The sequence below is a fragment of the Ambystoma mexicanum genome, chromosome 4p (assembly GCF_040938575.1).
Source record: "Ambystoma mexicanum isolate Mex_15411 chromosome 4p, UKY_AmexF1_1, whole genome shotgun sequence".
In the NCBI taxonomy this organism is placed as follows: domain Eukaryota; kingdom Metazoa; phylum Chordata; class Amphibia; order Caudata; family Ambystomatidae; genus Ambystoma; species Ambystoma mexicanum.
This window is the reverse complement of record NC_090927.1, coordinates 189,748,629-189,776,567: the sequence shown is the minus strand read 5'-3', so window position 1 is coordinate 189,776,567 and position 27,939 is coordinate 189,748,629.

Below are 27,939 nucleotides of genomic sequence, written 5' to 3'. Positions count from 1 at the left end.
TTTAAACCTGCAGAATGGACCAAATCGTGGTCTCCTGTCATGTGAGCCAAGGATGAAAATAGAGTTCGAACTTGGAGTCCTAGAACATGATAGTGAGTGCCTGCACTCCCATGTATTCTCAGAGAGGAGGATACTTTGCAAGGCCAAGTTCAAAGACAATACTCATGGCAGAAGGCTTGATTCACGAGAGATGCTAGGCGGGGAGGTAGTGTCAGGCCCCATCTCCTTGCACCTGGGTGTGGGCTTACGTGCCGCTAAGTGAACCGAATGTTCTAGACATGGCATAAGCATGCCAACCAATTGTAGTGGTCCATATGACAAAGGACCTTATAGTTTTCAAACCAATAAGAAACCATGTATCTAATGTTCCTGAAGATGACACATTTTTAAGAGGTAGGCATATATTGCCCACCTGACAGTGACCAGCCAATCGTAATCCCAGTTCCTATAGATGATATACTTAGATGTTCCCCTCCCGGCACAATTGTTACCAGACCAGCACACTCCGAGTCTGCAGGCGGCTGCCGACTTTCCGGGAAGCACCAGCACCGTTATTAACTGTGCCGGTGCTTCCGTCATCCCCATTCCCATTCAGTCCTATTGGACTAAAATGGGAATGGGATGGACATTTTTCCAGCGCCTGACTTCCAGGAACACCAGTGTCGTAATCCCCCAGTGTTTCCGTGAAGCCAGGTGCTGGAAAAAATCACAACTCTGGTGGCAGCCTCTACTGCCGGAGTTGTAATGAGGCCCTATGTTGTGTGAAAAGATCGCTGAGAGAAATCAAGCGTACGTCAACAGATATTCGTTGTAATCCCGGTTTTAGATAATTGTTAATAAAACAGGATTTTGCCATTTTCCTGAGTTGTTTTGGTTATTTGGACTCAGAGTTAATCTGTGTGATCCCATCCATTGCATGCACATTCCTAAAGGGCCCTAAACTCAGTACAAAAGGGGCAGACTTGGTGGTGAATACAGGAGGAGGGAGTGGGGTGGGCAAAAAGGAAGGATAGCTGGACAAAGAATGCAATGTACTCGCTGGGGGTAAGGATGAATTGGTGAAGGGGGGGGCAAAGTAAGGAAGGAACAGGGAAAGGGAAATAAATATCCAATATGGAGATAAATAAACTTTTAGGGTCACATTGGATGCAGTTGATGAAGGAAAACATATGGAAAGGAGGGTTTGTAGATTTAATTAAGCTGTTGCACAGAGAGGTGTGGGTAAAGGAAGGGTTCAACACGGAGGAAACTGAGTTGGCAGGAAGGCCAAGGCTTCTAGTGCCCATTGATAACTGGGCATTAGTGTTCATAATTTATGCTAGAGTCTACTTTGGGAAAATCCAGAGCGGTGTGGGAGCAATGAGGGAGGCACTGGTGGATAGGACTTTTTAAATAGGGAGGTGAAAAAGTGTGGTGTTTGGGGGTGATGCTAACGGAGTACACATATGAAATATGAGGCAATCAATGTATTTGCGGAGAGTGGGTTGCACCTCTCTATGATGGGGAACAAATATTATATGGCTTTCGAAGAGGTGATGAGAAGTTTACTTACGTAGGTTGGGGATGGAGCAGAAATAACTCCTCTGGGGAGGGTTTTTTTGGTTTCCCGGATGCTCTGGCATTGAAGTTACTGGTTGGGTTAAGTGTTTGCGGTTATTAGATAGTTAAGGAGGGTGGTTAGTTCTGTGCAGAAGGACAGGTTAGCTCGGTGGACACGAGGGGGGAGTAGCTGGTACAAAGGGATGGTGCTGAGGCACGGGGCGAGGTTAGCTCCAAGGTTTATATACACGTTGGTAAAGGAAAAGGGGGAGGGTTTGATTAAGGGCAGGTTAAGCGGCGGTGGGTGTTTTTAATGAGTTTCTATTTTTATAATTATATAGTTCAGTCGGTAAGGACAAAAAGCCAGGTTAGCGAAAATGTGCAAGCTTGGGTCTGTCACATATATATAAACTTTATTATGATTAGTTCAATTAAGAACTTTACACAAATAGATAATTAACAATTCAGAATTAATTTATCATATCATATATCTGATATATAGCACACTTCTCATATATCACCTACATCAAAATTAATTAATCAAAACAGTCTCCACACATAAGATATATATTGATACCGATCCATATGCACTGATAGGAAGGTTGATCATAATAAGCATGATAATAATTATATCCCATCGTAGTTGGTAAATACTGACCACCCTATAACTAAATAGTGTGTGACCTAAAATCTCTAAAACTCCAAACTCATCGATTAAAATCCTACTGCATTTCCATTCAGACCAGAACCACATAATGGGGTCCCAATCCACAGTTTTCCCGTCACCTCTCATATCAACTTCTTACACAACACTCAATAGGCTCTAATTTGTGTTAGACATATTTGACTAATTTACAATGCCATTCTAACTGTATACAATTCAAGACCACATAATAGGACCTGTATGAGGTTGGTTGATACTTGTCTCCACATGTCTCCACACTCGCCACAGTGCAATTTGTAAAGATAGTGATTCCGGATTCAAACAAGTATCCCAGAAAGCTTCACTGAGTATAGTTTCATAGTTATATACAAAAGGGCCATAATTATTCATATAAATGTTGCCCATTTTAATTCACTGGGTGAGTACATGTCTAGCTGATTCCATTTGCGTTTTGAGTGTGCAAATACGACAATATCATTCCTCAGCTCCCAAACCCAGGCGAGCTCCCGTTATTATATGTAAGGGTAGTTCATTTGTGCATAATTTCAGGATAAATGTCCTTAATGCCGGATCCGGACTGAGTAGTAGATACGGTTGGACTTTACAAATCGATGTACCACATGAGAAACTTCCTCATATCCTTTCAGGTTGGCTAGATGGGTATAATTGTTACACCAATCCCTTCTGACAAATATTTTTCTAAAGGCTTTCCTCAGGTGGATATACCGTTTGGGTAATTGGCTACAGTAGATTTATAGGTCCAACCAATATCTTTGAGAAAGTCTTCATTTAACTCTTGATAATTTCGACCCATAAAAACCCTTTCACTAGCCATATTGTGACCCACTGTTTCCAACAACGCACAGGATGGTTTAGAGCATGCTTTAAGATAAAAACACCCTCTAGCCCGCCTCGCCATGCCCCCTAATGATATTAGACCAAGATCTAATCTCAAATATTCCATGGAGCAAGAAGGCCCCATACACATTAGTACCCGGCACGTGCGGCTGAACAGGAATACTGTGTGGTGATTGCCTCATTTGCGAGCCATACCACACGGTATTCCTGTCCACGCCGTGCATGCCGGCTACTCTGTTCCCGGCGAGGGGCGTGGCAGCCCCTCAGCCAATGAGGAGGCTCGAAACGGGGCAATCCCCGCTCCGAGCCTCCCCATGGCTGGAGGCTTCCTTTGTCCCCCGCCGGGGACTCGGGTAAGATTTTATTTTTCCCCAAGCCTTTCCTCCCTCCTCCCTCCCAACCCCACTTACCTTCTTTCCCGCGGTCTCTGGCGGGGGACAATGGAAACCTCCAGCCGTGTGGAAACCCGTAGCGGGGCCATCCCCACTCCAAGCCTCCACACGGCTGGAGGCTTCCATCGCCCCTGCCGGAGACCGCGGTACGTTTCTTTTTTTCTTCCTCCCCATCCCCTCCCTTACGCCCTTCCGACCCCACTTACCTTCTTTTTTCTTCTGGTCTTGGAAGCGAACGCGCTGGGAACACTTCTGTTCCCAGTGCGTCCGCTCCCGATGGCCGCCATGGAAAGGGAAAACGGACTACGTTTTCCCTTTCCATGGCAGCGGACATTTCTTTTGCAGTTTTTTGTTTTTTTAAACGTGTTTCGGAACAGAAAAAAATGCCATTAGCACCCCGATCCAACAGGCCTGGGTACTAATGGCAATAAGACCCTCGGTGGCGGGCCTATACCGCCTAAGGTAATGCCTGGGGGCTTAGTTAAGGCCTTTGCTATGCTCAGACCTATAACTACGGCCCCGGGCATTACCTGGGGCGGTATTGGCCCGCCGCCTCGGGTCCTATTGCCACAGTAATGAACGCCAGAAGAGTCCCTCTAACGCATCCAACCATGAAAAATCTTGCATTGCCACAGCATCCAAACCATAGAGCATTGCAGGGACAAAACATTGCTTATATAACAATCGAATGCCAGCCAAAAAAAAAAAACGCCATGTTCTCCTGCATACTTACGTGCCTGTAAGATTAATTGCTTAGCTCTACGGGTTTTTTGTATTTCTAATGGCGACATAATCACCCCTATAGCTGAAATCCAGGCCAAGATATGGGTAGGTGTCTATGTAATCAATGACACCAAAAGCTTTATCCATCCGAGCTCGGTTACCATGTTCCTGGTAACCAACATCAAATTTGTCTTCTCCAAGATGATAGTCAAGCCCAGCAATATCTTCATACCTTTGTACGTGCAGTTGAAAAGAACTAAATCGTCCGTGTACATCATTCCTGCAATAGATAAATTACCAATCCTAGGTGGGCCATTTGCCACTCCCGACATACGATGCAACAGATCAGCTGTACACAAATTATATATGGTAGGTGCAGCAACACAGCCCTGTTTCACCCCTTTGTTGATAAGTATGGGGTTAGTGACATTCCCTCCATGATCCAGGCAAACTCTTGCATAATTATTACTGTGTAACAGCCAAAGCATGCACGATCCACTCAGGGCAATTTAATGCCCGCAGTTTGTTCCATAAAATATGCCGATCAACCTGGTCAAATGCGCTCTTAAAATCTACAAAGGCGATGTATAGGGTCACGTATCTGCAACTCCGGGTAGTCTGTATTAAATGATCTAACACCCGGATGTTATGAGTTGTTCCAGAGCCTGGGCGCAAGCCTGTCTGAGCTGAGTGAAGAATATTATTTTTAACCACCCATTTTTGCAGTTCTTTAAGAACCAGTGACGTAAATATCTTACCTGTGCAGTCCAACATCGATAATAATCGATAATTATGTGTTTTAGCTCGGTCTTCCGTTTTATGAACAGTGAGAAGGACAGACTGCTGCCATGATGGTGGTATTGTCCTGGTTCTGCAAACTCTGCTAAACAAAATTAATAGAATGTGTGCCAAGTGTTCCGGGACATCTTTGAGCACCACATTGGCCAATCCATTTGGCCCAGGTGCTCTAGATCCCTTCAGTTTGTTTTAAAATGGCTTCCATCAATATCCTATGGCTTAATGGGACTAACCAGGGTTCCGTCGACTCGGGTTGAAATATAGGGGTCACCGGATTAAAGATCTTGTCTGCCACATGGTCAACCATTAATGCTCCGGGAATAGGATTAATTATGTTAACACTCCTATCCCGCTTGGCTAAGGCTAATGACCTCCATACCTCACTATTATACCTAGATATTACTATTTTGACGAGCTGTTGCCAGGTCATTCCTCTCAGAGTCATACGGTAGTGCATTAGCTAAGTCCTATATGCGGCCTTAATTTGTTTACTTTTCAGTTGAATTTCATGACCCATTTCTCTGCAGTGGCCCTGGGCAGTAATGGCACGGATGCCCCGCCTCATTTTACGTTTGGCATCACGGATGTTAATATGGAAAGCTTTCTTGTATCTAATACTCCCAAAGGCCAGTGCGGGGATTATGGTGTTGCCAATTGCATAAGTCCATTTACGGATCCAAAATGCAGGGAAGAGTGTCATATTTATCTTATGGATCTTTTTCCGACTACAACTAATTCTATTCCCAGCATGATTGGTCCCAACAGCCCCACACATTAAAATTCTCTCATGTGGGTCGGTGTTAACCAAATCCAATGCCATAATCGAATGATCGATATAAACATTAGATATGATCTTCAAAGAAGAAACCCGCTCTAAAATAAATTTCCGGCCATATGATCTAATGTGGCCTTTTTAATACCAAATTTCCAAGTAGTGTTTCCCGGCTGATCTCCAGTAGTGTGACCGTTGAGCAAGGTAAGTCCCCAATCCTCCAGAAAATTCAGCCACATATTTCCTCTTTCTGTGGCTCTGTTCTGGACCGTAATGCTACGTTCAGCAACGTTAGCATATAAGCCCGCCCCTTTCCCGGTCTACACATCTGGCATTCCAGTCCCCACAAATGAGGACCAGTTTGTCTGTTAGCATTGGGCACCTGTTTCACAATGTGGTATTTAACAGCTCCAAGAGCCCATCCGTAGTGTCCCCAGAAGGGGGATCATATATGTTCAATATTAGAAGTCTCTTGGCCTGTGATTCAGAGATGTCCATTTCTGCAGCCAATAGATTACCACCCGGTGTGCCCTGCACAACAACTTTGGGTTCAAAATTGTGTTTGATACCGATCATAAGACCCCTGTCGGTCGACCCTGATCCCCCTTTAGAGCTGGCGTTTCGAATATTGTATATCCATCCAGCAGAAAGTCAAAGGTAACCCAAGTTTCTTCCAATGCAAAGAACTCACATGCGGTAAGACAATCTCTTGACCCCCATATTTGAATACAATGGGAAAAACCCCTGATGTCATTAAATTTCACTTTGCGGAACACTTCTGGGCAATCATCCGCTGTAACCATTGCCAGCCCAGGGCATCATCCAGGTTATCCTCCGACTTACTCATGTTGGTTATTTGTTCAGGCTGTGTGGCAACCTGAGCACGGTTACAGCCCCAGGATTTGTCAGTGCCCAATTTCACCTCCTCCGGGCTATCCAGCTTGTAACCCAGATGGATAAAAGACTGATAACTTGCCCGTATCAATGCCGCTGTCTCAGTCAAATGACAATGTAACCTGGACATCCTCGAGGACTGATTCCTCAGTGGTTCAACAAACTCAAAATCTCCTGAGTTGAGCATTCTCAAAGAGGGGATTTTTTTTGAACGAGTCGAACAAAACGGGTGATTCAAATAGCCCTTTTTTGTGGCTGGTTTGGTTGCAGTAACAGTAATTTTTTTTATATCCAGCGGTGAAAGGGCCTGAACGGCTGGTGACGGGAAGGATGGTTGGACCCGCTGAGTCAAAGGGGTGATCAACACTTTATCCTTCACCTACACCGGCAGGACTGTCTGCTGTCGGCGCTTCCACAGAGGGGATCTGCCCATTTCCTGCTTCCTCGCCAGCCAACCAACTAGTCAATGTCCCCACTGTTTGAGCGGACGTCCGCTTTCTGTGGGCCACTCTCTTGCGTTGCTTTTTAGATAACAGATTTTTCTCGTTACGCAAGGTGGAATTTAATGGTTGGCTATCAACTGCAATAACACTTACTTCCGTAGGCTCGGTGTTACTTATCATTTTATGATTGTTTTGTTGCAATCTTTTGGCCATTCGTCGCTCTTTCCTAGAGGGATAGGTGGGAGTGGAATTCACCGTCTCCACGTCCACGACAGCTGGAATAGGGACTACCAAGCTATTGCCATTCTGCCCTGGTGTTGGCGCATTCGGTGTAATCTCTCCCCTCAATATGGGGTGAGTATTCCTCTGCTCTACTTCTCCCTGTTTTACCTTATCCTTATTTAAGGGAGGACGAGGTCCCCAGTCATTTCGACTGGTCAAGAGTTTATTGAGAGTATATATAGCTTCACCCTTTTTTTTACATCCTCATGCATTGCCCCGCACAATTTAAGCAGTATTTTAACTGCAAATTGTAAAACTTTAGTGCTCCGAGGTTCAACGGAGTTATTGTGGACACTAAAGTTGTCATTCTCTGAGTCAAAGTTTGTCCTAGTTTCATATAATAGATTAGTACTAACAGATAACCTTTGAGAATAATGGAGCAGAGGAACCAATCCCTCCTGAGGGACAATCCCTTCCACAGGCTCCTGCACATCAGGAGGTACATGTGTAATTACTTGGTCAATTATCACCGGCTGGGGCACGTCTGGTACATCTAGTACTTTAAGTCCCCATGCTTGATGAGCTCCCACTGTTTTGCGCTGCACAACCTCGGCCACGACCATCTCAGGATATAAATCCCTAGCTTCAAACACGGGTGCCCGCTACGATGCGCTGCTCTGTAGCGCATAGCATAGTTGAAGCAATTAATCATTATCCAAATCGAGCGCCGAGGTGCTGTCATCAACCTGCAACTCCGTGTCAGTTGATGGTGCAATGGGTATCACCAAAGGATGTTTTGCAGGAGAATATGCATCTAAAGGTCCTTTTAGACCCCCAGGAGCCTCTTTATCCAGTGAGGATCCGTCAGTACTGGAAATGTTGTCTCCCTGGTTACTGCGAGTACGGGGTCCATAGGGTTTTTTTCCCCTTGTCGCAGTCGCCTTAGCTCCGGTATAAGCTTTACCTGGCATATTTACTGTTAAATCTTACTTTATATTACCGGAATCAAAATATGAAATGACGAAATAGCTAACAAAACCTTGCACACTCAATCAACCTCTCACGTGACACTTCTTATCAGGCACTAAAAATTCTAAATACACAATGCTTAACCATGTTGCAAGATCTAGCCCGAAGGCCATGAAATATGTATTGTAGCACTTCACATATGTTTTACAAATTCCGTTTAAACTCACATATACATTAATTAAATTGTAAAAGCAGTAGTAAACATAACTTATTAAAACTATTTAAGACCTCAATCTATTTGTGTCGGACATCAATAAAAAGTTAACACAAAATATTCAAAACCAGTCTCTAAAATGTGGTGATTATTAGTTCTGTGTGCAAAAAAGAAGCGGCAATTCATCCACTGTGTCCAAACAAATGGTGTATATCCACATTGGGTACTAAGACCTATGCTGCAGTACCACAATCTAATTTGAAAAAGATAATACTGTTGGTGCCCGTCTCAGAAATTAGAGCCCTGTATCAGTCAATCAGCTCACCGTGTCCAATCATAGAACGCTACTTGTCCACTGTAGCAGGCGAGACACTGGCAAGCCCCCGCCCAAGAATTTGGTCTAACTCTGGGACCAAGCAGACAAACTCGCCCTCAAGAAGCGTACGCGCGGCTCAAACAGAAAATCTCTGCAGTCACCAGGCATACAAACGGTTTTCAGGAGGATGTTGAGAGTCAACCTACAAGTGGGCAACACAACCAACCAGTTCTAGCCAGCCCACAAACCTGGCAAACAACTCGGCTCTCCTAGACAGGTCGCTTGGCTCAAAAAGATAATCTCTGCAGTTACCAAGCATGAGAGCGTAGTCGTCTCTGTTCTTAGCACTAGGGTTACTCGTCCAATTGGAATAGCGATTGAGCAGGCTGAGCGGGCTAGATCAAGACAGAGTGAGTAGTTTCTTCAATTCTGCTCACCAGCAAAGTGTTGTATCGAGAAATCCAGCAACTGCGCAAAGACGAAACACACAGCTTGCACATCGCTCTGCGCTCCGCGCATGCGTGGTGTTTTTGAAGGGTGAGGCTTTTCCAACTGCAGCAACAGACAGATGACTATAACGTTGTCCAAGGTTCAGCGGAGCAGCAGAGAGCAAAAAGAGGAGCACCTCCTTCACTGGCTTCACGAAACACACAGCTTGCACACCGCGCTGCACTCTGCGCTTGCGCTGTGTTTTTGAAGGGTGAGGCTCTTCCAAATGCAGCAACAGAAAGCGGACTATAACGTTGGCCAAGGCTCCGTGAAGCAGCAGAGAGCAAAAAAACAGCAGCACCTCCTTCACTGGCTTCACGAAACGCACAGCTTGCACACTGTCACATTAAAGGAGTCTGGGTCCTTTGTCCTGTCTAGCTTTCAAGAGTGGGACCCAATCATGTACACTGCACTGGGGATGTAAATCAAGAATGCACCTGTTGTGTTTAAGGGCACAGGTCGCTGCTGCACATGGTGATGCTAAATTGCACTAGGTGGCATATTCAACCTGTCGCGTGTGTTCATTTGTTGTATTTCTGTGTAGTTGATGTATAGTCAAATGCTCATAGACGGGGTACATGTCAATAAATGCAATATTGTCCTGTGCAAACCACTGGAACCACAATAACAGAGAAATGCGTATTCGCACTGCATTCCTAATTAGCAGCACTCAGTGCAGTTTCTGTAACCCAGCCCCTGATGCGGGTCTTTGGGACTCATGTGAGATCACCATGCCTCAGTGCAGTACTGGCTGCAGTAATGGGGGAGGTGGGGGGGGGGGGCGAACGGGGTTAAAAGCAAGACTATTGGAGGCAGAATGTGTCCTTCACTTTTTTTTACCTTTGTTGGGAACTTAACCAGCTCTTTTTGTAGTGTTGAAAAGAATCTCGGGTCCTTATTGTTAATCTCACGCCTTCAAAAGCCCTTTCCTATCTCCTCGCATTTCGTGGCTGGCTTTGTCACCTTATCCGTGGAGCAAGGCTGCTGGAAGGAACAATGGTGTCAGGTTAGCGGTGTATAAAGCGCGGGGTGGAGCAGGGCATTGTATATGGTTCAAGGGCTTGAAATTCTGAACCTATTTTCCCTGCCTGCAGGCTTTACAATAGCTCATAAACAAACGTGTGCTTCCTTCTCAGTGTCTACTTTGACTAATCACCTATCTCTTTCTTTTTAGGTCGTGGCCAAATACCCTAAAACAAGAGTCTCTGACCTGTGGCTCTCCAGATGTCTTGGACCACATCTCCCATGATTCCTCAAAGTTGTAGTCCATAACATCTGGAGAGTCAGAGGTTGCAGACCCCTGCCCTAAATATTTCATCGATTGCGTTCTGTAACGTGTAATCCATTCTGCACATGAGGAAAAGTCCATTGAGGGCAGCCAGCAGCATGTAACTGTTAATGTTGTCATTCTCCACCATGTAATTACCATTTCGTATACGATGACCGCCCAATAGGGTATTACATTGAACAAAGTGAAGGTGCACCAGTTGCAGTAAAATATAGCTATTGTTCCACTTAAAAGTACATAATGAATTGCTGGTGTCCAAATCGCTGTGGTCTCCTATTTAGTTGGGTAACAGTTTGTTGTGAGAAACTCAGAACCCTGCACCCATATTACTGACTAAGCAATGCATCTATCTGCAGGGTGTCGAAGGTACTATCCACATAGTATGTGCCATCAGGGCACTGTACCAATGCCAGCCTTTCTCTCGCTGCTGATTTTGAGTTCCTGTTCAGCTTTTCACCCACTCATGCACCTTTCTTCAAATCCAGGAATGCACTCCTCTGTACCATGATCCGTTGAGAACGTCTCCCTGTCTCTGCGCTTCGAAGCGGTGTTTCCGAAATTTGGAGCACTAAAAAACTTTGAAATAAAATAAATAATAAAATGAGCCTTGCATCTCTTTTATCCCTGAAATGTGTACCTGCCTGTAGGTAAACGATGAGCTCTTTACTGGGCAGTAGAATTGAGGGTAGAACTGAGGGTTCTTACCCTCACTAGAACTGAGGGCTCTTACCCTCAGTTCAACTGCCCAGTAAAGAGCTCATCGGATATCGCAGTGGCTCAGGCATGCTCTATTCCTATACAGCATGCCTGTGCACTGTCTGCATATATGCCAAATAAGGACCTGACCGAGCATTAGTGAAAAAAGACTAGGATCACAAAATATAGTGAGCCACAAATGTAGAAAGGTCTCTTTGCCCACATCCTGTATGGATAATATGGCAAGTGAGCGTCACATATTTATGTACAGTTCTGTTATTTTTTCGAGAAGATGTTTGATCTGCCGACAGTGTTTTGCATGTGATCACTATATCAAAAATTAAATTGATAAAGTTGGCAGTGAATATATAAAAAAAATTGCTAAAGTTTACTTTTTCTCCCCTCAAAATCCCCGTATCCTAAAAGAACAATGGTGCAATGTCATTGAAAAAAAGCTTTGTAAATCAGACCCATATTGTCTGCTCCCCTTACTCCATCTGCTCTGGGTGCCATTTATGGATTCCAGTGTCTTGCATACAAATCCACTAGTCCCTGTCTAATTTCTGTCAATTTCCTAGGACATTGTATTACGCTGTAAAAATGAGGCACACGCACACCTCAAGGTAGGTCCACGTTTCTTCTTTATTAAGTTCTATGTCCAGCAGCAGCCCCAGGCTCCACCCTGACCCACAACTCTGTCTCTCTCGTCCCTCTTTTAAAACCTATACATTCTCTCTCATCAGTTCAGCTTCCATCGTGTTAGGATTCTACGGCTGCTTGGGGCGGGGCTTCTTCATAACCATAGACACGTTTGATGCTACCCAATGCTGACAAACTATTTTACATATTGTTGCCCACGCATAACACATAAGAGCGCTTACCAATCTAGGGAAATTTTTCCAGCATGTCAAATGGAGTAATCTCATGTATGTTTTTTTTATGTTAAATTATATTCATATATCCCTCACTGTCACCACCGGAGTCATCCCCTAGCGCTCTGGCGGATCTGAAAAGCAAGAGGGTAGGGTAAAGGTAAGTTAGTAGGATTGAGCGGGAAAAAGCGCACGAGAGCTGTGATGTGCTGTTGGCATCTTCAGTTCGGTGACTATGTGTGGTTTGTTTCTTTTCTTTTGTGCAATATAAGTATGGTTGTGTTTTGTTTAGAGGTGTAAGCAGAGGAAGGAGTTTTTTTGTGGGTTGTTAGTGGTGGCGCTCCATCGTGCCTCCTCGGCTTTGGCCACTTGTGGTATGCGTCTCTGCCAGTGCCGCTTATTGTGTTGTGCTAGGGGGGTCTCCTTCCAATATTCTGTGCAGGGTTGTGGGTTGTCTGCAGGGCTATTTAGTGGTGATGCCTCCTCCACCCTGCCCTCCCCCCCAAGTTCAGACTGATGGATGCCTACACCGCTTTGGCCTCTGGCATAACCTGGTGTGCAGCCATCACCTTTCCGGGCCCCTTGAAGGGGCGGGGCACCTCTTCCCTGTTCCCTTGAGATACTTGGGCACTGTGGTTTATCTGTTCGGTCGCCACTCTATACCCTTCAACTCTTATGCCCTCTGTGGTTCAACCTAGGACACTCCCATCTCTCTCGTTGAGTGTGATGCATGGTTAATCTTCACAGCTCCATCTAGAAGTGATGCATGGTGGAACTTCACGATGCATGTATAATCTTCACATTTCACTCTAAGTGTAATGCATCGCTAAACTTCACAGTTCTATCTAAGTGTGGCGCATGGTTAATCTTCACATTTCCCTCTAAGTGTGACGCATGGTTAATCTTCACATCTCCCTCTAAGTGTGACGCATGGTTAATCTTCACATTTCACTATGTGTGACGCATGGCTAAACTGCACAATTATAAGTGTGACGCATGGTTAATCTTCTCTATCTCTATAAGGCATGTGGCAAACAGCTCCCAAGGTTTACATTCCCCTCCTTAGAGCTAGACAGAGGAGTAGAGCTCAATCGAGAAAGGAGGAAGGCACCCAGTACAAAAGAAAGCAAAGTGTGCTTAATCAAAGGGTGTCCCTTAAATTGTGAACATAGATAAAGAAGTGCAGTGATTGGTTTATCAGTTCTTTGAGAGGCTGTATAGAGAAGTGCTTCGCACGGTGCACTTGCTGCAGAGGGCTTCTGGTCAGGGGTCCAGGGAGAAGAAGAAGGATGGGTTCACTTGATGCTTTCATGGGGTCTCCTACATATTCGAAGCAAGCCCCAAGAGTGTGTGTACGTGCCTTGAAGAGGAGGTCCCGCCCATTAGGGCCATGCCAATGGCAGGGTCTTGGGCACGGCGGCCTGTAGCATCTGGTTGTAGATGGGTTCTGGAACCTTGTGACCCTGAGAACTCTAGGATGCAGTCATGAACCCGATGGGGCCATGGTGCTGTGGCCCCTCGGATCTCCATAGGGTGAGAGAAACAGGCGTGTTTATACTACTCTTTGGGACTTCAGCATTCCAGGTTTCAAGTGAAGGTGCCTGGTGAAGGTGTTAATCCCAATGAGCATCAAATTCACCGGCTTTCATGGGGAACTTTAGAAATGTAGTGAGCTGGTAGGAGCGGGGTGCCCTTGCAAAATATTTGCAGGCAAAGCAACAATAAGTCTTGTGAGTGATGCAGAGGGCCTAGCAGTCAATTTAGTGTTGTCAAGCAGCCAAAGTGATTTGGTCATGATGGTGGGAGATGTGGTTTCCGTCATTCTGGGTTGCAGGCCAGGCAGGCAGCTTGATTTCGGGTTCCTTGGAGTGTTGAGAGGGTCTTAGCCAGGGGTCCTAGATAGATGTTGTTAAAATAAACCAGGCAGTACCTCACCAGCACGGAGGCGGGAGCAACAAGTGGAGGATTTCATAGAAGGAGCTCTGGTGATGGAAGGATGATTTTATTGTAGAGTTGACTTGAGGCTTGAAGCTGAGCTCACGGACAGAGGTATCCCCCAGCCCCCCTGGAAGCATGATCTGAAGGCGGTCAGTGGAAGGCGGCCATCTGAATGAAATGTCCCAGGTTTCCATGGAGAGCATTCCCAGAGAAACATATCCATCCACTTGCTCTGTAATGCCGCCCACTGCCTTGCTCCCAGACTCCATTACTGCTTCCACTAGGCTTTCCCTCTTGTTTTGTTTTCCATACTTTCCTGCTCGTCCTTTAGAGGTATACTGGTATCCTCTTCAGTGAGGCTCTTTAAAAAGCTCATGATGAGAAGGCAAATTGGAAGGCCTGCCAGAAAACCATCTCTATTTCAAGAAACTGCTTAAAAGTAGATGTTCACTATATTACAATAAGTAGACCTCAGTTAATCCCACCAACAACTCTTCCCAATGAGACTGCAGCCGCAGTCAGGCCAAAGTCAATGGGGCCACAGCTCAGGAGCCTCAGTTTAATTTGTTTTTCAAAAGGTACATTTTTTTGGTTTTTTAGGGGTAGCAAGGGAGACCACAGGGGTAGCAAGGGAGACATCAGGGGTCGCAAATGCGACCCCTGGCGAGCCCTAAATGACGTCCCTGCACTGACGGCTTAATCATCCATTGCTGTGAGTTACAATACAGTACAATACCAAGTACATCACAGGCATGACAATAAAGACCAATACTGCCAAAGTAAATATATAAGATACATAGAAAATTGCATTCTCTCCAGTAGTGATTATTTTGGTTTTGAGCACTTTTCTGAAGTCCATCTTCCTCCATCTTCCTCTATATACTTTTTTCTTCGTTCTCCGGGTAATTTTAGTGGTTGTCCGAGGATGATGCAGAGCGGTTCTTAACTGTTTTACTTGCATAGACTTTAGATACATTTTACTGACAGCCCTTTGTTCCTTGCCCAGCCTCACCTTCCCCTCCTCCGCTCTCCTCCTGAGCTCTGCACCTAGAGATGTTTAAGCTCAGTGTGTAGTGCAGTTCTCCTGACCACTGCACCTAGAGATGCTTAAGCTCAGTGGGTAGTGCAGTCCTCCTGAGCACTGCGCCTAGAGATGCTTACGCTCATTGTGTAGTACAGTCCTCCTGAGCACTGCGCCTAGAGATGCTTAAGCTCAGTGTGTAGTGCAGGGGTCTGCAACCTTTGGCACTCAAGATGCTTTGGACTACAGCTCCCAAGAGACTCAGCCAGTATAGTCAATGGCGAAGAATCTTTGGCTTTGTAGTCCAAAACATCTGGAGACCCTCAGGTTGCAGGCCCCTGGTGAAGTGTGTGCTTGCAAGCAACCAGCCCAAGCTGACATGTTGCCTTTTCTCCCTACCACTCCTTGCTTCCTTATCCCTTGTCCTCTGCTTCTTCAGTGCTTTGAAGCAATGCTGTGGCCTATAAAAGCACTGAATCAAACGAGATACTACTTCTTGGTAAAAATCTAGAAGTGAAAGGGACACAGAATGTGCCTGGAGGCTGCCTCAAAGAGATGGGGCTAACAGATAGATATGAAGGATTGAGTTCTTCTAAGGGAGGCCTGGATGTGACTGGGGGGAGGGGTGGGGGTCTGAATACGCTACCTAAATGGGAGCACAGACTATGGGAGGCGCAGACCTTGGTGTCTTTGGACTAAAGGCGTCCAGGGACTGTAAAAGCCGCCTGAAAGCCGTGGGGGTCTTTGTTTAGCGCACCTGACCCGTGTAAATGATACAGGTGCTTTGTGGTGAAAAGTGTAAGCAAAGGAATGGGCTCGACTGACCTAGATTCCTTCCCTGTGAGGTGCAAGGTCAGGCAGATATGTATACTGTAGATTCGGCTGCAAATGTTTGCACATAGCCAGTCATGTCGTAAACATGATACACGTGCATACATCTTTTTAAATAACTATTTACATTTTCATGCACATAAAAAAGGTATTAAGGGTGATGGCAGAAATGCAAACAGGACTTTTCGAGAGGTAAACCACGGCCAAACTAGAAGTGCACGCAATCTTGCAATCAGACCTGGGATATGGCTGTAGCCTCGCTCTATGGTGCCACCGCAGCCAGCACTATTTGGGATGTGGAAATAACATGCCGTGTCATTACGAAATTCAACTCAACCTTTACATGGCCGCAAATCACCCGAGCAGCGGATCACTGGGAATAGCTATTGTCACTGCATGCGGCTCATTTGACCAGAGTTTGAACAAGTGACCAGCTGGCGGCACACAGATTTCCACGTGATTTAACCCTTTGGACTCTGCAAGTGGCCACTGAGTTGGAAGGCACAGATAATTTCCTGGAGGGGCACACGCTGTGATTGGGGAGTGCAGTGCCCTGCTTGAACAGTTTGGGAAGCAGCATATGGAAGATTAGCAATGAGTGTTTTGCCCTGTGAGCACACTTCAAACCGGTCAGTGTCACTGGAGTATGGGTTCTGTTGCATTCTTCAGTGCCTACCAGGGCTCCCTTACTGTTCTTACAGAGAGGTGCAAAGACATAGTTGCCAACATGATCCATTCCAATCTGTACAAGCATATCCAGTCCTGTTTCTTTCTTTACATCCTGGTTCTCCCATTATAAAACTCAGACTCCAAGTCCCAGAAGACAAAGACACATCCCTTACTGATTGGTATAGATCATGTTGGAAAGTATGCAAATATAGCTTATGGTACTCTGATACTTGTGTACCTGCCTCTAGAAACTAAAGAGTGCCTGAATGGGCAATGGGTGGAGTAGCAAGCTGTTTCAGCAGTCAGGGCCCTCTTGCAGGTTTCGGGAGGATAGCTCCGGGGCAACGCGCTCGCCTTGGAACCAAAACGACACAGAGCAACACAGGTTCTATTCCCGGGTCCGCGCTTAGAAACCTCTGGGTATTATGCGCAATAACCAATTACAATTACCATTATTCGAATTACACTCAACGTACCGCCTGTATAAGGCTCTCTTCTACTCCCACTTCAGGGGATCTCTTTCAAAAGGCAAGAAACTGTGCTATGGATGCACGCCAAGAGGCGTATGTGGTCATTGTGGTTCAGTCCCTTTAAGGCAACGGTGCCAAAATACATGCCAGCGTCTGGCCAATAAATACGTTCCCCCATGGCAGTGCAGTGAAACTAAAGCACTGTGTGCATTTGATAATTTGGTGTGCTGAAACTACGTGTCCCCGACACACACCCGCACACAATGGCGATAAGGAGGTCTGGTCGACAATGCAAAGGCACATGGTGACTGAGGACTCGTGCGTGCATGCTCCGCCGCGAGGCCCACGACCGCTCATGTGCGCTGCGCTCAGTGTGCTTGAGCGTCGGGGCCCATCCGCTGCCACGCCGTAGCACACATGCCATAGTTAAGGTGAGCGGTGGGCAGCTTGTCCTTGTTTTGGAGTCTGGTCCTACTTCGGTATTGATCGGCCTGTCACTTCGGGTACAGAGAAACGAAGGAGGATAAAAAAAGCAATTAAATTCATCTGCGACTGGCAGGGGGTAGTGGCTCCTCACAGGGTGCTTGTGTGCCCCCGGGGTCTCCCACATACCTTCTTGCCACCAGCAGCTGGTGTGGGCTGCGCAAAAGAGATTGTGCCACTCGAGTGAAGTCCCTCCCCAACATCCTAGGAAAAGCTCACCTGGATGCTGTTGTCTAGGAAGGATGCCCACAGAAAAAACAAAAAGAACTCTCCCCAAGGAAGGGCCTGTGTGAGACACTCCCAGCGAGCCAACACCATAGCAGATGAAGACAAAATTGCTCCAGGTGCTGGCAGACTGCCACCACAACAAGGGTCTCTCGCCCCGTAACTGAACTTGACATTGCGGGTTCCCCAGCAAGCTTAGCCATGGCAAGAAATCCACGCTCTTTTATTCCGCTGGCCCAGCTGTCCATAGGGTGTTCAAGACCAATACGCTGCTGCCACGGTGGTACTGAGGGCTTACTTCACCCTGATGGCCAGTATTGACTATGAAGGATTTGTGATGAGATTGGAGAAACAGAAGGAAAGTGAGACTCTTGGTGCATTCCATGGTAGGCTTTGTCTGATGGCCTTCATGTGTGTATTGGCCAACGAGGAAGAGGAGATGCGACAGCAGTTGATCCAGGACTGCCTGTCAGTAAAGATGAGGAGACAGATCCTACGAGAGCCGGGTATCACATTGGCTTGCATACTAGAGCTTGGCCAGTCACATGAGCTAGCGGATGTCCGAGCGTCCAAGATGGTTGCTGCCATGAAGAATGTAAAGCTGGAGGAGGTGTGTACAATGGGCCTAGCAGCCTTTAAACAAGTCCTGTAAGAAAACAAATGGGCACAAAAGGGACACACATACTGAGCCCACATCAGAATGGTCACAATGTGGATATGACCTGCCACACCCAGGGGTCTACCCAGCCAAAGGTCACACCTGTGGGAGATGTTGTTACAGGCTCGTCTTGCTCCCCACAATACCAGTGCTCATCCAGTACCCCCACACCTCTCAGGCATTCCATGCACTCAGCACTTGGGCACAAATAATACAAAGAGACCAGAAATGGGGTGAAAAGCACTGTAATACTAACACACAACAGTGCTTGGGAGGGCTGCATTCGACTCTGCCCCTCCCAGGCCCAGCTCATCCTTATGTACAATGCAGAAGCTACATAGTGTTTTAGGCCAGTTCTTAGAAAAGTCTTTAGGCCAGTCCATTTGTATCCGATGAATCTCAAAGAAACCAAGATAGAGGGCAGAATCAGAAATGTAACATGTAACATGTGCCCACTTTTTTTCTTCTCTTCTCATTTTATCTATGAATCGCTGGCACAATCCTTGCACTACTTCTACACAAATCACACTGCAATAAAATTATTCTGATACATACAAACTCAATAAGGAAGCAAAAAAATGAAAAACATTATCAAACTAAAACAACTTATTTATGTCATTGTGCATCTAAAACAAAAACGGTCATAACTACATCTCCCTCCCTTTCTAGCTCTGAGCATCCCTGCTACCCTCACATTCAGCACCACCACCTACATGTGTCTGTCATGTTTGTTTGCACTGTCCAAGTCAAAGTCAATCTTTCTCTTACTTTCCAGCATATAGTAAGCCTCTAGTACCTCCCAGTCCCTAGGTGCACCCGCAATCAGATGTAGATGTGGAGGTACACCCAACCCAAAACGATTTTTAGAAATTGAGGGACAGATGCAAAGCAAGAGCCTCTGTCCCTCAATTTATAAAAAACGTTTTGGGTTTGGTGTACCTCTACATTTCTGCACCCCTCTTGCATTGCATCCATTGCATCTTCGGAGGGAGGGGGCAGGGAGAAGGCAAATGAGACTGTTTGCATGTCTCTGAGTATGTACGTGGTGAGGGTGAATGCTATGCTATGGGTGGGTAACGGAGGCGTTGAGGGAGGGAACTCCCCTAAATTCTAAGGAAGGAAACAGGACGGGACGGGGTCGGGGGTGTGGGGTGAGGTGGGATCACCTTCTTGGATGTTTACGGGGGGTAATAGAATGTGATAATTCGGCATTTTGAAGACCACACAAATCGGCCGAAATAAATCAGTCTTTTTTGTATTTGTTCTTAAATGCGGAATTATCACATAGAACCCAGTATAGACCTTGCCATACTGTTGACCTTGTTCAGTGTAATCGCATTCAATGGGATAGTACTTGCAGGGCTGCAGTAACTCAGTGGTGCAGAGCTATTGGGCTTCTATATTTTTTAAAAAGACAGTAACAGCCCTTCTCAGCAGGTCTGTGCAATCTATATGAGCCGGCACTTTCTAGTAGAGCTGCCATATTTGAAATGGGGCAATGCTGGTACTCCTCAGTTAGCTCGCTATACTCTTGATGGGATAGTACTGCTGTTTCCCAACAGGGCTTCTATAATTGTAGAATCTTCTCAGCGATAATACTATGCGTTTGTTGAGGCAATGTTAGTTCATCTTAGTGGGGCTGCTATACCTTTGATGGGACAACATCAGCACCTCTCAGTTGAGCTGCTACACTCTTATTGACAAGGCCCAGCACTTCTCAACAGATGTATTTCTTTTTTATTTTAATTGGTTATTTATAATGCACGTAATACCCAGAGGTTTCTAAGCGTGGACCGAGGGATCAAACCTGTGTTGCGTGGACCGAGGGTTTGAACCTGTGTTGCTCTGTGTCGTCTTGCTCCCAAGACTATGAAGATCTGAAGTACATTTAATGATACAGAACCAGAACAATTGAGCAAGTCTGTCATCATCAGAATAACTCAACACTGTTGTGGTTATACAAGAACTAATATATTTAAAGGAATGGAATTACTCAGAATGTAGCAGCACTATTCAATAACCCAAAGTGCTTAAGCATACGTAATGTGAAAATACTACACTTCTCACCATTGGGACAGTACTGCCACTTCTCACAGAGGCTTCTACACCTTTTATGGGGCAGCACTGATCCAGCCTACTGCTCACAGGCTCAGAATTGCTATTTCTCAGCAGGACTGCAACACTATACCATTGTGTTCTGTATGTTGAGTGCTCCTTCACCCCCAATGTGGATTCATGGCTCTCTCCCAGTGTCTAAATGGTAGATCTGGCTACATTCAATTGGCAACAGGCATGTCCCGAGCTGCCTGCTGTACATAAGCTGCCGCTCAGAATGTTGGAAGCCGTGATGGGGCAAGGGATAGAAGGCTCGAGCCTATAAGATATCAGAATCAGCAGGGTCTTAAAACCTGCTCACTCATTCTGGAGGGGCCATGGGGCAAAATGAGCCTGATCCCACATACAGGGGGTTGTTACCGCTTTATCTCTCCTGAATGAAAGAATGAGCTCTCTCAGACACAAGTTATCACCCCTGCACATACATTAAACGTTTAACAGAAATATAATTGTCTTCCCAGATGGGAGACTGACTCTATTAATATACATGGGGTCACTGAGATGACCAAGAGTGAAACTGTACGTTCAGTTGTGAGATTACCAGCAACAGGTGATACTATGCTCCAAGGAGTGAGGTGCCCACTCAATATATCACACTGTTTATAGGTGTGAGACCCATCCTGAATGCTTGCCCAAAGAGCCTTGGCCAGAGTTTCACAATGAAGAAGTGAGCATGTGATCCGGGGACTGCAGCCCACACACACGCAGGGGATTCCCATGCTCCCCCTTCCGAGATTTGCACCAAATTAGTGAGATTGTGCTCCAAGGTAGGAGGCACACGCCCAGGCACTTTGCTCTGAGGTTTGACACACTCACAGGATGGGCTGGCATTTCGTTCTCCCATCCCAGTTGTGTTGCTCTGCCTTTTGAGGGCTACTACAACCTGGATGATTATAGAGGGGTGGAGTAGGGGCAGTGATGGCCTACTGGGATGCAACTGGAAGGCTTAAACTTCCTTCTTACTTGACTTTAGTATATGCAATACATGCTAGCCAATGTTTCCACTGTTCTGCACCCCCCTTGCAACAAGTTGGCGACTACGTGCAAATGCGGTCATAAAACTGCCGGTGATGTCACTTCCTGTATGTAGGCACCCCTCTCTCACCCCCCCGGAAATTCATAAGCCGGCTCCCCCGAATGCGCGTATACCTTTTTCCGTGTGGCATCTGCATCCAACATTGGAAGCGGTAGGAAAAAATCTTATTCTGTGCACGTCTGTTGCACGGACGTGCACAGAAGCGATTACCTTCCACGGGGCACGCTGTCACTGAGTCCGCTCCAGCCTGCAGTTACATGCATGCTGTGACCACGGGAGCATGACGCGACAGCAGAAATGGGGGAAAGACTTCCCATATGGAGTATGGCTCTCAGACGAGTTCTGATGTGATTCAAAAGCCCAAAAATGTATCTAACAGATAAGCCCAGCAACAATTGCCCTAATACACAATAAATCAACACTTTTTTAAAAACGATTAGATGTAAAAAGGATTTTAAAACACAATTGTCTAAATTGCACCTCAGCGTGAGTATGCCGTAGCAGCCGCACCAGAGTCCGCTGCGCGTACGCTCCAGCCTGCAGTTATATGCAGGCAGTGACCGCAGGAGCGTCACGCGACAGAGGAAATGGGGGAAAGACTTCCTGTGTAGTGTATGACGCTCAGATGAGTTCTGATGCGGTTCTAAAGCCCACAATTCGTCTAACAGATTAGCCTTGCAACGATTGCCCTAATACACAATAAACATACAATATTTTAAAAGCAATTTTTTTAAAAGTATTAGTTGGAAACATTATTTTAAAGCACAAATCTCTCAATTGCACCTCAGCGTGAGTATGCCGTAGCAGCCTCACCAGAGGACGCAAGGCTACACATACGGCAAACTGCACAATGGCATTCTTCAATCCCAGACAAAACGGAGAGAGAATTGTGGATGTCAGTCCATTTGGCCTAGGAGCAGTTGTCGCACACTGCAATCACAGATGTGAGCGGTGAGGCTGGTAGCGAATGCCAGTAGGGCGCTGTCCATGACTGGGTGGCACTACTCACAAATAGAGCACAAAGCATTAGCAGGGTTATGGGGTTGCCAGCATTTTCACCTATGCATATATGGCAAGCTGGTGCAAGTGGTCACAGACCACAAACCTTTCATTGTTGGCTTCTCAGTGAGTCAATGGTGAAAAAGCATAACGCCTGGGAAAGCATACACATGGACTTTGGGTCCACAAGCCGTGACACTCACTTTTTGGTTATGGTTGACCAGTGGTCTCAGTATCCCGAAGTGGAGTTTGTCGCGTCGACAGCCCTCTCTGATTTTATTTCTGTCATGGAGAAGATTTTTGCCACGCACGGACTATCCATGGAAGTGTGCTCTGATAACGGTCCTCCGTTCCAGAGTGAAGGGATATCGGAATTCCTGCATGCCTGCGGGGGTCCATCACAGGAAGATCATCCCAGTCTGGCCCAGAGCCAATGGGGATGCAGACAGGTTTATGTGGACCCTTAACAAGGTCTTTAGAACTGCGCATGGCCAAGGAGGTATGTGTGTGAAGAGGGCACTTTACCAGTTTCTGCTCGAATATCAGACTACGCCTAACTGCTCCACCTAAAATGCCCCTGAGGTCTCATCCCAGACCACGAAAGCCGAATCCCAGGTGACGTGATGGTTCAGGAAGAGAGAAGGAAAGAGAACGAGGAAGAAAACAGCATGATTACCCACTAGTGCTGGGCGATGCAGTGTTGGAAGCTGTCCCTCACGAATGAGCCCCATCCGTTTCACGTGATTGATGTCAAGGGATCAATGGTGACAGCATCAAACGTCGAGGACACAATTACGAGAAACTCTTGCTTCTTCAGGAAACTGGAAACTTCACCTGTCATTGAAGAAAGAGGTGTTCAGCAAGGAGGGGAGTGCCATGTCCCGAGGATGGGGGCGATAGAGATTGACACTGAGTGTGACGATTCCCAAACTGCAAAGGAAGTGAACATCCGGTGTGATCAAGGTGGAGGAGAATGCCAGAGAGAGAGAGAGCTCAACGGCAAGACAAACCGAGGTATCCAGTAAGAGAGTGCAGGTGCCCACCCGCATACCTAACGGACTATATTGCAGATGGCTGAGGGACAACACAGAACTGGGACCTGAAGTGTTGGTAGTAAGAATGAGTTCACAATTTTGTGGTTTTATTGTTTGAAACTTCAGTTATGAAAAAGGAGGAGTGTGGTGTAGTCCCATTAAAGCGACATAGTCCAACATACGTCAGCGTGCCAGGCCAATAAATAGGGTCCTGTGAGGCATGGAAGGCAGTGCACGAGCGGAGACCTGTGAAACTAAAGCACTGTGTGCGTGGGATTAATTGGGGTACTGAAGCTACGTGTCCCCGACACACACCCACACACAACAGTGACATCCGCTCCCATGCGCGAGTTGCGCAGGCAACTTAATTGACGCTTTTTTCTTGAAACTCTGCAATTTATGGATGATATAACCTGCTTTGCATTTGTGTGGACCGTTTATGTTTCAGTTGGTTCAGAGATGGTTTTTCTACACATGCGCAGCTGCATTCCACACTTCATCTTCTACATCACTTGCAGTTCGCTTGGAAGGAGCACAGTAGTTGTATGCTCTTCTTCCATCAAGGCTTCCCATTGTTGTTCACAGAGGCCTCCACTCTGTCAGCTTCCTGGGTCACCTATTTAGACATCCAACACCTGAGGAGTTCCTAGTCTTTCTGAGCTGAGATAGCACTGGGCTCCTTAGGACATCACCAGAACAAGGGGACGAGGAGAGAAGAGCAGTCAAACAGGAGAAGCTCACCAGCCTGTTAAGTAAAACCAATAGCGGCGACAGGGTTTAGTGCCAGTGGCAAATGTTTCCCCCACGTTAACTGTGAAGCAGAGCAGATGCTAGCTTCCAGGGTGCAAGCAGCAGTCCTCCACGAGCACCGCTTGTTGCCATGAAGTCCTCACTGCAATGCAGCTGCTGTTTCGCATTGCAGCACCGGTCTCTTTTAAAGGGAAAGGAACTACAATAAAAGGTGGACTGGTAACTAAAAGTGTGGCAAAGTCACAGAGGCCACAATAACCAAAGGAGACTGCTTACTCTTGGTACCCTGCCATGATTAGACCCTTGGAGGAGGGAAATGAGGGATTCCCTCTCCAACCCCAAGCTCCTCCAATACTTCCAATGCATTTCTTCAAGACATGATGGGCAAACAGCCTTAAACAGTAGAGAATGTTCCCCTCCACATGTTAAGGAGCTGGAGGGTCTAACCACAATGGGGGGAGTTGGGCACAGGAGTTCAGGCAAATCAGAGCCAGGGAAAACCAGGAAGAACTCGGTCAGTAACACAGAGTAAAAAAGGCCTCCAGATTCCACTATGTTTGTAAATGTGAGTATGGCAGTCCTGGAAGCCAGCGTTGCAGAGAGGGAGAGAAGCATGAAAATGGGGGAGGACCGAGAAGCAGAGAGAGGGAGATGGAAAGGTTGGAGTTAGAGGAGGGAAATGAATATTTGAAGGGCGAGAAATAGAAAAAGAGAGGGAGATTTTGCAGTTGGAGGAGGGAGAGCAAGACCAGGGGAGGAGGATAAAATAAGGTGAGGCCAAAGAGACCACTATTGGCCAGGGCTGGAGGGAGGACAGGTCACAGGGGCAGAGCATGTGGACAGCCTTCTGTGGATGGGCCCAGACGGTCATCTGGGTACGCTCTGGTTCAAAACCCTTTATATATTCTGCTTGATATTTACCTGAAGAGCCGGAGAGTGGACAACAGGTAATCCCCGTATATTTGTGTACATCTGGGGACAGAGCCAAGGACTGTTCCAGAAGGTGATGATAGAATGTTCCTTCTTCCTTCCTTCCTCATTCCCAGATCAGTTCTCCCAAACCATCTTTGTAATGTTTACTGTATGTGGTGTCCGACCTGTAGGAAGTTGGTAGAGGGAAGCTGGGAAGAGATGGTGTTGAGTGGGGTGTGGGGGGCTTTTTAGTTCACAGTTTACTTCCCTACTGCAGAAATGCTTTCTAGTCCATTATTCTCTAAGGTGTATAAACGCCTTTATCGTTGATAATACACTACATGGAAAACGTTTGTGACACCTCTTACTACACTGCACAGGCATATGTAGCAAGCAAGCTGACTCCCCCCTCCCCCCAATGAGGGATCTGGGGTTCTCCTAACAAGACTATTTGGAAACAATGTGTCCAAATGGTGGGTTGCAAAGTACATTTGGCCATATGTACCGATTCAAAATTAGTATAATATATTTTTTTTAAAAACACAATCTATTTGTTAAGCGTGTGGTAAAGCATATTGAAAGCTTTATAAAATGTCCTTTACCATAAAGGGATGGGTGGGATGAGAAGAGTGGGGAGGAGTGACAGAGAGAGGGTAAAATAAGCATAAGAGAAGTAAAGAAACAATCTTAGTTTGCTGATGTTGCACTGAAAATAGCTCAGATTCCACTTAGAGTTACTTACTTAGGAAGAAAGAGCAGTGGGGAGTTGGAGTGGATGCCTAAGCACATTTCTGATTGTTATATTATGAATGGAGAAGGAGTGTTCACGGGCATTGCTTGTTAATGGGAGTGGAAGATAGATTCTGTCCGTTTGTCCTGATCCTAACCTTCAAAGTGACCTCGGAGAGGCCCTATCTGTCACTCTACACAAAGTTGCAACAGCTGACAAGAGAGAACGATGATGATGGGTTTGAGTGACCTGTGACAAATCACTCCCCCTTTGAGGCTATGGAGGTCAGCCCGCTTTGCAAGACCCTCCCTAGCGGTCTGGGCAAGTGGGACCTCACTGGGAGAGACTCGCCTTTAGGGGACAAGGACTCCTGTTCCGCTAAGGAACTCCCTAAGCCATTTCCCATAGTGGCATATATGGCACTGTCATATATGAAGAACACAATAGAAGTCAGGGACTTGGCAGCAGCCAAAATTAAAATATACCTTTGCAGACAAGAAAGAGGGCCAGTCTTTGTAATGAGAGACTTGAAGCAGAGCGAGAGAGCATAGGCAGGGGGAACCCTCTTATGGCGTCACATATGTAAGAGGTGGAGCCTAGGAGGGCTGCTGAGCCTGCAACTTTCAGAAGTGGCCTGAGTGCAAGAATGAAACGCTGGAGGCCCAGCGTTTTCATGCAGTGAGAAGCGAGGAGACATGAATCCAAATACCAGTGGTGGCAGGACCATGACCCTTTTGGGGTTGGCACCGAAACCACATTGTAGCATGGTGCATCCTGTACTGCAATGATGCAGAATCCACAGGGATTCCAGAAGGAGAATGTGGAGGTGGAATGGGGACTCTGAGGACAGTTGGAGACAGAGAAGCATCTCCCTCTAGAGACTCCTTCCCTATTTTATATACATATATACTTATATTCATATTTAATATATAATCTAATTGTAACCTAAATAAACCTTATAAACTATCTCCATAACTACTGTGGTCCTGCTTTCCATGCTACAATTGCCGACGAGGAAGTTTGAAAACCGTGTGCCTGGAAGAGCCTGGAGCAAATACAGAAGTTTCCAGGTGAGCGTGAAGTAACTGTGAGGAATTGCAGTGGACTATGTGAAATTGACAAGCCTTCGTATATGGTATTGTGTAAAGGCTGAGGCAGACTCACAGTTCACAGTTTTACCTGCGCGTGAACGTCTCGAGCTGCGAGCGAATATAAACACTGCTTGTAAGCCGATCGCGAGCTCCGTGTGCCGAGTAGCTTGCGGTTTGGAGTAAAGGACCTTGTGCTCCTACTCGTCGCAGTACTTATCATTGGACATTGCACAAATGATAAGGTACATCACAAATTAATAGGATTGTAGTGTAGCTGGAGTAACCATTGGGGACAGGGGAGCAGGTGACCAAGTTAGAGCTATCAATATGTCAATGCACACTGTCCCACCACCCGCCATGTTTCTACTGGAAGCTGGGGAGCCCAATTTACCATGGAAGAGATGGTTAAAATCGTTTGAGCATTATGCCTCAGTTGTCTGTGGGACAAACTATAGTGTGGAGAGAAAGAAGTCATTATTACTCCACTGTTTGGGGCCAGCAGGGCAGGAAAAGTATGAGGACTTACCGAGTTTACCTGGTGATGATGAAGGAGACTTGAATGAATATGAAAAGTGCATTGCAAAATTGAACAAACACTATGAGAAGAAGCTAAGTACCATTCTGGAGAGATATAAATTTGGAAAAAGAGCACAAGAAAGTGGAGAGAGTGTCGAGCAGTTCATAACAGTCCTAAGGAAGCTAGCAAAGAATTGCAAGTTTGGACCACAGCTTGATGAGAGGCTAAGGGATCAATTTATGTTAGAGTGCAACAGTACCAAGATCAGGGAGAGACTGTGGGGAGAAGATGATCCTGATTTAGACACTGGT